The following is a 12398-nucleotide window of genomic DNA, read 5'->3' as shown; positions in this document are numbered from 1 at the left end:
GCTAACTTCGGCGGGTCATTGCTGGAAAATTAAATGGATCGGATCGAAATAGCCCGATTAACCGTTTCATCGTTCCGTCTGTTGTACAGTAGTTGCCGATCGATTATTCAAGCTTGATGAATAATTTATTTGTTTTGACGCGATGTCATCGAATAATTGCCGTCAGTGTCTTAATTGATATGCGCTTTTAGCTTTCATCGGTGAATTTTTCACAGCGTGTATATACGTAACTCGTAGAGAAGGGGTTAAGGGAAAGAGTTAAAAAGAGATCGGTTTATCGTTCGAAGAGGACCGTTTACGCTGCAATCTTATCCATTTATCGATCAAATCTTCTCCGTTTCCTTTTCTCTCGGTTTTTCCTCTTTGGATCCTCTGCCGGCGTCGCAGAGGCGAATTTCTTATCGGTCGCGAACGATAAAGCGCAACTGATAAGACTAAGTACACACGGTGTCATCGATCATTCGCGACACAGCGCTGTTTTAAACGATTATTTCATCGATTTTTCACTTTCAACGAATTATTCGAGTAGGCGTTGGTTGTCAAAGCGTTTGAATAAAATAAAAAAAATCAAATTGTCTGAGACGCACGATGTTTCCACGGTAAGAATTACGTCACCGCAGGGTGTAAATAAAAAACACGAGAGTGATCACTCTAATTGAATTAACACTTCGACTCGAATCACCTGCAATTTCTTTGATCCATGCAAGAATCTCCGAAGACATATTCTTAAATAAACATTCTATTTCTTCCTGTTATTCTCTGAGTGAAACGATACATGATATTCGGTTTTCTAACAACCACTATTTTTATCGTTCAAACGTCACGTAATCCAACGTTTTTAGCCGGCCTTGGATATGTTAGTGACAAGCAAAAAATAACGAAATTCTGGAGTGGACCGAAAGTCAAAGAAAAACTGACTGAATTTTTCAACAAATTGCAAAATGACGAAGTACACGTGAATAAATCGTATGCACTTCTCCTGCACCTTCTTTCCTGTCTCGTTCGGATTTTCCGTGTTAATTAACCGGTGATTAATTATGAGAGGCTCCAGATAAAAAAAAGCTTCTTTTTAATGCTAAGTTACTATACGCTGGTTAATCAAAGGCGATCACGGAGTTTCTGTTCGTTTTTATTAATCCGACTAATGATTTTCTACTTCTCTTTTTTCGTTCTCGTTTGACCGTGATTTATCATTAAGTACACACGTCCAGGTGTGTCTTTATTTTCGCGTAGCTGCTCGTATCAACGATTAATCTTCCTTGAACATCGCGAGCCACGTGTTTTTACATGCCTCGCGTTGACCAAGAATCATCCTGGAATTTAATTCTAATTATACCGAGAAACTTTAGCAATTCCAAGCGTTTCGTGACTCGAGCTAGTTCAAGTTTCTCTCTCCTCGTCCCTTGAGGGAATTTTCCGGCGTGTGCGAACTATGTCCACACTCGCATCAGTCTCATGAAAAATTTCGCATTAGCAACAATTTATACACTTCTTTGAGAAGAGACATTAACCTCCTCGTCAATTCAATAATCTCTCCTTTCACCACGAAGAAAGCATGATATTACCATTTTAAAATCTCTTCTTTCTTTTTTAACGAATATAAAGTAACACCCCTTTGCAGTTTTTATTCTTTATGTACCATGTTAAATTACCCCATTCTGTCTACCATTTCCTCCAAGCGGTTGATCACTCTCGATTATTTTATTCCGACTTCAGACCTCCCTTCCGTTTTCGTGTTCACCCTTTTTCCCTATCAAGCCCGTATCACTTCCTTTCGAAGCGTGTCGTGCATGAGGTCGTGTCACGTCGAAATTCAAGCCGGAATCTCACGCGAGAGATCGCAGGGTCAACTTTTCACCCTCGACGAGGTCGCTGTTACTACCCTTCCGTTGATAAGACCACTGTCGATGATCGATCCGTCAAGACGTCATCTCGCTCGTTTGTCGGGGAACTCAGTTTCCTTTACAACCACCTAACTATATTTGCTTCGGGTAAAATCCGAGGGTTGCCAAACGAACGGGTTAAAATTAATCGTGTCCAGTGGTATTTCCGATTTCCAGTTCACCGATCGCTCTTCGCGGCGTGCTGAGAAATTGGAACGATTTCATCGTTAATTATTTCCATCAGTATCCCGTTCGCGTACAGCGGCGCGTGTAACGCGGGACTGTTAATTACCATGGGATTAATTAGACGTGGCCTTGATAAAAGTGACGCTCGATTTCCAACACCGCCAAATTCGTAATTTCATCCCTCTTTACATTGAACGATAGAAGCCGTTAGAGAAAAAGGGAGAAACTTTTGTGTTTCTTCGGAAACGAGCTCTGCACACCTAACGCTTGTGTTTTTCGAGCTGAATCGAGGTAGGTGATTAATTCCGCGTCACGTTCGCTCGTTAAATCATAGTCCGCGGGCCTGATCAACAAGTGTTACTTCGCCGACGTTGTGCACAGAAACGGAACACAGTAAAAAAAAGAAAAGAAGGAAAATACCACGGTATCCGCGGTTGGCAGAGATTCAACGAATACCGCGGTTTCTAAGCGATGGAAGGATGAATAGGGACAAGACGGTGATGAGCCGAGCGCTGGGCGAATGGTGTCAAGTGTGCCCTATAGGTGCGAATCATCAAAAAATTTTCATGAAACTTTCTAGATAGAGTAATGGTATTTTCGTTAAAATTCAAATTTCTTTCTATCCATTGGAAATATTCTGTCAATTCCTTTTGCTTCATTTCTGACCTACGATACGTTGGTCAACGATGGAATTTCCGTGACGTCAATGGGTTGTTCAATGGTTGATCGTCACGGTGGTCTGCGTGGATCTGAGACGACGCCAGGCGACCGACGTCGCGGCGTCTCGGCTGCGTCCCACCACTGGACCTGTCCTATTCATCGACGCAAGCTGATGAGTCCAATAACCTCTGTGTACCAAAGCTTCGCGACGATATTGTCCTTCCTTCGTGGTCAGTCGACCTAGATCGACCACCGGCAAGATCACCCTCCACCATTTCCGCTTCCTGATCCGTCCCGTACGTTGTTTTGGTAATCGAACTCCCGTTGCTTCTCGACGCATCGGTTCGGTTCGTTATTTTTCGTTCGATCAGGCTTTGCGTTTGATTGGATCGCAGGAACGAAATTGGATCTGTGTACACTTTGATATAGGAAATACGTGGACTGTTTGGAAAGCTCCACTTCTGTTTTTCTTTTCCTTTATGTATGAAACATTTAGAGCAACACGCTTTTATCAGCTAGCACACTGTTTTCTTTAGACTTTTATCAAATTCTATCAAAGCTGGTCTAAGGCGATTTGGAATTTCTAAAAGAATTTTTATCCGCTTATATCTAGAAGTGGTAAAGCTGTAAATTATTTTATTTATTTTGATGGAAATTTTTCAACACTCCAGGCGTCTTTGATGAATTTCTGAAAGCTCAACTTTCGTTTGCAGTTATCGGAAGCAGCGAAGTCATTACCGGCGATTGAACGCAGGTCACGATCAATGTTTCTTCATTTTTTTTTTTTCCACGGTTTTTTAATGATCTCGGTGACTGAACGTTTCAAAGCGTCATCGTACGCTTTGCGTCGCGCGGACGATTTTCGCGTTTCTCTTTTCGGCGTGGGTGAAATAGAAACACAGAAAGGGTGAAAAATACGATGCATCTTGTAATGCAGGTTGCAGCTGTGGAATTTTCAAAAGATTTACTCGGCTAGCGCGAAACAGAACGGCCTGGTAGACGAATCCTCGTCTATTAAGCAGCGCACCGTTCACGAGCGTTGACCCACTGCCCGAGGACATATTTCGCGACTTGTTTCCTCGTCAACGGAGAAAAATACGCCGCGAGATGGGAAAACTTTGCTCTATACCGGCCATTGCGACCAATATATACTATATCGCTGTTACGAGAACTCGAGAATGACGAAGAGCGCGATGAACTCCCTTTTAGTCTCTTCGAACGTGATCGAGGCCACTCTCGAGAGGGTAGTTGGTTGAAAAATCGCGCAACAGCAGTTGCCTCGAGAGGAGGATACGTTTGATACAGATTAATGTCACGTCGTTTAATATCGGACTACCTTTTGTTAGCTCTCAGCCAACAAAGCTGAGCTCTCTAGTTAATCTGATTGCTGCTGTTTGCAGAGTATTTCTCTTTGCAGTCATTCAGCGATTCGAAATGCAATTCAAAAGGCAATTTAAAAATTCTCATTCTTCTAGAAATTATAGGAGAGAACAGGGATAAAAATAACAATTTCACTTTGATCTGCGATTAGGCAAAAATTATTACGTTTACAACAAAAACATTTATACCAAAACCTTACATGGTTATTTGATATTATTGAGTTGTAGCAGTTTCGCTTTATGACAAGTAATATTCAAGTTATTAATAAAACATGGAAATCTTGGAAAGTATCACTTTTAAAAGGCCCAAAAGTGACCGTAATAACGCAAGTACCCCCTTAACCCTTTGACTACCGTTGGCGCCTAAAGGTGCATAGTTTCGTTACAATCTACTTTCTCAAAAAATTTCGCCATTCTTGGTTGTAGGGTACGACTGAACTTCTATCATATGGTATGGCTGGTATATCTCAAAGTCCGCCGTAATCAAAGGGTTAATTGTAATTTCGCATTGTATATCCAATATTTGCGATAATAGTTACAACTGATTTTGAGTTATCTACAATGTTACTTTCACCCCGCTCTCTCCTACGTCTCATTAACGATAATTCCGATATCATAATAAAGATCCTTCGGTTTAATCGGCCCAGAAGAAGAGCGACGTTCGACGATAAATTCGCGCTTACCTTGCGGCTGAATAAATAAATGGTCGGTGGAATTGGATCGAGTGGATCCAGCCGGACAAAGATAAATTAGGTGAAGTTAGCAAGATAGAGACTCCGTGGGACATGGGTGGAACAGGGGTTTACGGGGTAAGGTAAAGGGTTAGGTAGGGGAAGAAGGAAAGGGATCGGTGGTGGACGACCGCAACGGTGAAACCCGAAATTCCAAAGCCAGAAATTCGTGGCTCGGCAACACCAACGGGGCCATAAATGTAACGTTTCGAAACGACGTGCACCAGCGGCTCGACTATATTATGGTGTTTCTCACCGGAAGTTATAATTGTTTGCCGAGTTTCTGTGGCGCGAGCGATTCCCCCCCGGGAGGGAAAGCGGAACGTCGCTCGCGTCTGGCTCTCTCGCGTTTTCGTTGAAAACCTTGTTGTTTCGTAGACTTTGTTGCTGATACACTGTCGTTTTTGCTAGTTCCGCTCGTCGACAAGCATGCCGTCACTTTGCTACGCGATTTCGCTTTAACTGATCACCATTTCATTGCTGAGCCTGTTCCCCGATCCTCGTTTTCTGACAAATCATTTATTCCTATGTTATTTGGAGGAAGCATTAAACAATGAAAAATCCGCGAGGCGAATTTGGGTTGATCAAACACGCGCGTCCATGCTAATTACTTCTGGCATATCACGAGCTTGAAACACGAAACGAATTTCGTTTCCCGCTGCACGAAACGAAACGAATTCCTGTATGTCTGTCATTCGAGCGCATCCCGCAGACCCGTTCGCGACACACGGAATTAAAATCAACCCGGTCTTTTTTTCTCCGTTCGTTTTCAAGGAAAAATGGTAAATTTTGTTCGATGCGATGCGAAACGGAAACTTCGACTTTCGGGTTTTTAGCGAGTTGTCGAGCACCGTCTTGCGCGAAGCGGGGATAAAAATATTGGAACGTCCGCGCGAAACTTCGAGATTCCGCACACTTGCGCCCAAGAAAAATACTTACGATAAATTTGCCGCTTCTCCTACTTTGCCTCTGCTCGATTTCCCGCCCTCCTTCGCTCCGTTTCGCTGTCGTCGAGCCCCTGCCTCGTAAAACCTAATATTTTTCGTCATATTTCAGATGCACCGGCTACGTGATCGCGAGCCACCAATAGGGCGTACGCGTTGTAAATTGCGCGAATAAAAGTCATCGTAAACCATCGGCGAACCGATAATTCCTGAAATATCATCGAATTATCTCGCCTTGTTTGTTTCTATAAAAAATCCGTTTATGCCGTTTGTTGCTGTTTGTTTGCTGAAGACAGTGAGCATTTTCTAGGGTCAAAGAATCGAATTTAAAAAAAATTTTATTTCATTTCAGATTTTAGAAAAGTGCTTTCCCTGTATAATCATGTTTTTTAGACACTCATGTTCCTTTTTCTCAGTGATCATTCAACCGATCCTGTTAAAATTTCGTAAGCTTTTACTACTGGGGGTAATACATATTTTAGCCAAAGACTTTTTTGAAATTTGGTCTACGGCCAAATTGGTAGCACTTTTGACGTAGATAGTAAGAGTACAAAAAAGTTTATTCATTGATAAAGTTGTATAATTTCTTCTATTTGGTATTTCAACATTTTTTTGACTACGGTACACATCTAGTATGATATTAGAGGCTCTAATAATTTGAAGTTGATAACTGCATTCAATTCTGAGAGAAAGGAATTTTCTTCTTTTATGAGACGTTAGCACTTGTGATTAACAGATACAAAATTAAAATGTTATGCCATCATTTGCGTTTAATAGTCCTTAGAAGGTAATAGATTTAAGAGGTGTTGAAACGGCTGTACATGAATAAAGCTAGCAGCTTCTCGTTTGGTCAGCTCGTTCTCGCTCATTTTTAGGTAAATTAAGAAGAAATGCCTGTCGACGACGTTTTATATGCGAGCCACTGTTCCCATTTAACGTCTGAACGTCGCAAATGAAATCTTTCCCCCTATCCAGCCGCGTTTTTCCGCTCGGAAACCGCTCGGGGGTCATACTCCAGTGTAAATATTTATCCACGAATGCGTGTGGGATACCACTTGAGCACGACACGTGCGTGTCGCAATGTGCTTCACGGTGAAAATCTTTGCCGGAGAAATGAGTTGAATAATGCTCTTCGAGGTGCTTTGAAAATCGCTTGAACAAATATGTGCTTATTAATTATTATAGATAACTACTCGATGGGTCTAGCTGGAGGTAAAAAAAATATAGAATATTGTCGTGTCGCAATTTCAACTGAAATTCCATGATAAATATTCTCCAATGAATTCAAGGTACATATTTTATTTTCCGTCCCAGCCGCAACGATCCGGCGCAAAGGTTAACATAAATTGACTCTAACTAACTTCTTTGTCATTGATTTTCCTCACGTTCGATAATTTCTATAAAATTCAGATCATGAAGTTGAGCGTGAAAGAAATGCAAAGTTTTTACGAGAACGGAGCCACGGTAACGCGACATCTATCACTGTCAGCCGATCGTTTCGATCGTCGCTTACGTGCCCGACAGGAAACGCAGGATCGTAGAAATTGCCATAAACGATAGCCGTACGTGTTCTGCTATTCGATAGCACGCTCTCCTCTCTTTTTCCTCGCGTTTCCTCTAATTTCACCCTCGTTACATGCAAATTTACTATACATTCATTCACGGTACAAACTCGTCGCGATCACTCTTCGAATCGAACGGTGTCAACGTAACAATCGTCCCGTTAAATCTCTCCTTTCTTCACGGTACCAGTTAGCTAAACGGATTTTTTAATTGGGTACAAAGCGATATACCTGGCGCAGATTCGATATAAAAAAGCCGACGGTCGTTGTAACGTTGGCAACAACCAATCGAATAGGGGTGTTCTGAAACGCGTCGTTCAATTTAACTCCACCTATTAGCCCGACGTGTTAAACTTGTCCTGCGGTCTCGTTCGGTTTGGAAAAAACAAGGAGCATGTAAAAAAAAAAAAGACAGGGAAAACGCGAGAGTTTTTCACGATTCGCATACGGTCAGATATTTCCATCGATACACCGGTGTGACATTCGTAACCGTGTTCATAGCACGTTACAATATCGCTATTTAGATTTTTTTTTTTTTTTCAAACTCGTGTCGCGTTCCCCTTGCATTTTCTCTTTTCCTTCTTTTTTTTCTGTCGGCTTTATCGCCACGTTTCGCGAGGTGTGCACCGTGTTACGAGAAGTGCACACGTTGGCTAGAGGATACTGGCGTGCCCGTAAGTGCCCCAATGATTCTTTTTCTTTTTTTCTAATGGACGGCTCGGTTACGAGGAAAGTAATTCCCGGGGGAGGGAAAAGTAGGGAAAACGTGACCTGTAAAAAATATCTGTGTCGCGCACCTTGGACAGAGTAGGAACCTGAATTTCTAGAGGTTCTGAACAAAAGACTACAAATTTTTATGGAGATTAGATCAAAAAGCAAATGCAAGGGAAAGGTGAAATTCGTTTACCGAGCGCTCATCTAAGGTTCTACTTTCTCGGACCTTAGATTCTAAGGTCTCTTACGTGGAGAAGACCTTAAAAGCTCGGGTTTCAACGATCTCTCACGGTTGTTCCTTTCGCAATTCGTAGAATCTTTCGTCGATTCTTGACCGCGATCGAGAATCGGGCCAGGCTAACCGCGTCGAGCGTAGAAAAGCGTAGAATCGAGGCTCCTCTTCCCTTTCCCATTGAAACGCGGTACTCTTTCGCGAAATTGAAATGGTACGTTGAAAATGGGTAGGTAGCTGTGCGGTGTGAGCAAGTATACGAAAGATAAAGAAAGAGAGCGCGAGCGGGGGAGGCTCTCGCGTGGAGTAATTAAAACTCTGAAAGTCCGTAAGTCGCCTCAGACTGCGCGTAATTTGCAAACGCGCTCCTTCGTCGGTTTGGAAAACCGACGGAGAAGGAGAAAGCAGGTGGAACGAAGAAGAACGTCGAGACTTACTGCCAACACTTCCAACCACCCTTTCTCTTCGTACCTCTCACCTAACCTCTTCCTCCTCTTTCCTCTTTCTCCGAGTTTCCCCATTTTCCTCGGTTACCGTTGTTTATGCATCTTTTAGCCCGCTTGCTGAAGCCTCTCTCCCTCTTTCCACGCGTTTTCCGCTCAGACTGGATCTTTGTCCCGCCTACGCCGGCCCATCGTTTGATGTTTGAACGCGTCGGGCCCTGAAAAAGGGCGATACAACGTCGTGCGTGCGTGCATGCATGCATTTTTCGTCGATTTATGCCGCGTTCCTGGATTGAAGAGAAAAAAGCGCCGGGCAAAGAGGCGTCCGCGTCGGAGGAACTTCGTGCCCGGTTGGCGGCACAAGGGGTAAAGCTTTTAGAAAAAAAAAAGAAAAAAAAAATAGAGAACCGAATGCGCCGGTAGTGTCGAGCGTTGAAAAGCGTGGATACGACTCTTTGAAAGTCGATAGCTGCAACCCTCTCCAACCCGCTTCACGCTTCTCTTTCGTTCTCTTTCTCTGTGTCATTAACAGCGCGGAAACCATCCGGCTAAACTTGGCGAATCGTCGATAAAGTTGTATCTCAAGATTCGAAAGGGTGAATTGCAAAGTTTCCGTGTTTCGGGCGAATGGAAAGTGGTGGGAAAAAGAAGATAAGATTTATGGGGTGCAACGGATTAAGTACTTAATCTTCTGTGAATGTTTACGAGTTTTAGGGGATTGTTATTTTACGAATAGCTGTTTTATATTTTAATCCTTTAGGGAAGGAGCATTCTTAAGCTTGCACAGGATATAATTAATTTAAAGTAAAAGAAGTAATAATTTTATCTTTCAAAGCATGTATTATAAATCTTTACTGTTTACACTCATAGCTGTAGTTTGTATCAAGAATATACTGCAATATGTTCGGAATTATAAATTATATTTGGGCACACATATGCATCGATCGTCCGCAAAGAATTAAATTAAACTTTCAAAAGTTGGGTATTATCTCAAATAATAATAATTTTTGTTTTAAATGAAAATTTATTTACATATCTTTGAATAAAAATCTCGAATAAAACCGAATTATTTAAAAATAACGAATAATTATCAATTTAAAGAAATTTGTATTTGGAACAAGCTTTTATTTCAAATAAAATTTTATTTTTAAATAACTAACTGAATTTTTAATTACTTATTATTTTAATTATTCGAATAAATAATTTATTTCGTTTTCTTGAATATCTTCATTCTAGCCAAAATTTATATCATAAAATTATTTAAAATAATGCTCAACCCTGGTTTCCACCTGCTACCCGATATATTTCTAACACTTTTTACAAATTCTCTTTAACTTAATTCATAGCGGGCGATCGAATAGCCCTGTAACCGCGATCCAAATAAACATTGACGTTTGTTATTCCTGCACAACGATCGAGAGTGCGTGCGAACAAAAGCACAAGTCATAAGAGAGATTCGTACTAACATGTACTAAAACGATATTGGAAAGAGTACAAAGATAGCCAGGTACCTCGTTCACAGACGTGTATCCTTGCTTCGGTACATACCTTTTTTCTGTGCGCTGATAGCAACGAATATACGCTTCAGTCGTATACGAGAGTAAATTTCTAGCATTGACTGTCGAGCATGGCTGATCGTAAAAGGTGGATCGCGTTCGTAGGCGAGTGGTATGTTTTTTTTTTTTCTATTTCAACAGAATGGAGAACGAATTTACACATAAACGTCGGCTGGAATCGATATCGATTCCGTGTAGCATACCACGCGTTCGTTCGTTGGTAAATGTACGACACGAAGGATATACTGAATTTTATTCATATTCCCGCGTTATTCACGCCCGGATCGTCGTATTCCGCGACCCAGATCGAGAATTATTTTCGAGTTAGAGGAAATACAATTTCTGCCGCAAGTATTCCTCTTGTTGCATCGTGCCTCGAACCGGAGAACTTGTTCCTGATTTCCCGATTCCGACCCTCTGCACGTTGTGTCGCGCGATCGATTATTTCCGTTCTATAAAATTTCCTTCGACGTTCCTCAAAATCGCCGCGTGAAATATATAGAAGGAGGATCTAGGAGAAGTGTCGTGTCGTGATACAGTTCGATTCCGACTTATCAATTATTCATGCTACGCTATCAGTAAACGGGCCAATAAGTCACGAAAATAAGAGAATGGTAACTTTTATTACCGAATGATTTATTTGCGAAATTTCAACAGCGATAGCTTAGTTAAAAATATCATTAATTAATTAAAACGTGCTCCAGATACCTGCTCTTTATTATTTATTGCCAGAAGTTGTGTAAAATTCTACTTTGCAATCGATCGTAGTTTGCCAAATTAATGCTGCATTATAAAGCTCAATGTTTCACATTAAAAAAAAATAATAATAATTAAAGAAACCTTCTGGTAAGGATATTTATCACTAAGCTGGAGTGAAATAACACCGATCAATTCCCAGAACATCCACCTCCCTCGCAAACTGTCGTTTCAACCCCCCGTTCGCGACACTTCCTGAGGGAATAGCGTATATCTTTCGGTGAAAATTCACGTTCGACAGTAGTTACTACGAAATCGAAAAGAATAGACATGCAGGATCGAGGGGCGGGTCGCGAGGGTGTAAAAATCGAGTGGCTCCCCTGGCACTCCCGCGGGATGAGGACTCGCGTAAAAAGGAGGATTTCCAATATCACGTAGCTCAGGCATCTTTTGGATCGGCGTTAATGGTCTCTTCCTACCCCACCATCCCTCTCTCCACCTTCGATCATCGTTGGATCTACAGATTTTTTTTTCTTTATATATATATATATATATCCTCTCTCGACCCCTTTCTTTTTCATCCTCGGAACGCGCGGTTCGTTTCCCATCAATTCGAGTCGAAACCTTGCCGGGAGAAATTATAATAGGGTCGACGTCGATATAATAACGACATCGGTATCGCCGAGCAGAAAGAATATCGAACTTCTCTAACGAACGTCTGTCGAACGACAACTGCCTTCATCGTAACGGCTCGCGAATTTTTTTATTTTTTTATAATTCCAGCCTGTCGAAACGAAAGTTCTCTGTGCCCTCCGGCTGAAATTTGCCCTCTGACTCGATCAACTCCGTCATTTTTTAAATAAAAAAGAATGTCATTCAAACAGATTTTTCGTTCGAAAGCAAGATAAAATATTCAGGAATTTTAATTTCTATTTCATGAATTTCTTATGGGTGAGGAATTTGCAAATGCTGATGAAATTATGAACACTCGCCTTATTTTATTATTCGCACTTGGCGTCCCGTTTTCGCCGACGAGGAAACATTATGCTGGTTATCGGCGGTCGTTTCGTCGGGAAACATATTCGCGAATTTTCCGGTAAACACGTTAAATAATGCAAGCGATTCGAACAAACGGAGCGTGCTCTCGCGACTATTCATAATTAAATAGCGACGCACGTTCGCGCGTTACGAAACAGCGTTTTAATCGGCTTTAAAAAGCGTCGATGAATTTTCGCGAGAATCCACCCTTCCTCCCCAGGCAATGTCTTTTTTCCACCCCTTCCTTTTTGTTTCACTGTCGGACAGACGCGAGACAGGAACGCAACGATGCACACGAATTTCGGTGCACTCGCGAATTTACGAGTGACACGGGACTTCGGATTTCGATAAAAACTTAATCATGCACGGGCAAC

The 12398-nt window shown here is 41.8% G+C and overlaps 1 protein-coding gene across 6 annotated transcripts in view; it reads left to right on the top strand.

Annotated features, from left to right (window-relative positions):
• The window catches only part of LOC114880196 (E3 ubiquitin-protein ligase MYCBP2), a 176747-nt gene that overhangs the window by 26695 nt on the left and 137654 nt on the right, over nt 1-12398 (top strand). The window lies entirely within an intron of this gene.

This window comes from Osmia bicornis, chromosome 5 (assembly GCF_907164935.1).
Source record: "Osmia bicornis bicornis chromosome 5, iOsmBic2.1, whole genome shotgun sequence".
Classification (NCBI taxonomy): Eukaryota; Metazoa; Arthropoda; class Insecta; order Hymenoptera; family Megachilidae; genus Osmia; species Osmia bicornis.
This window is presented reverse-complemented; position numbering and strand designations above follow the sequence as displayed.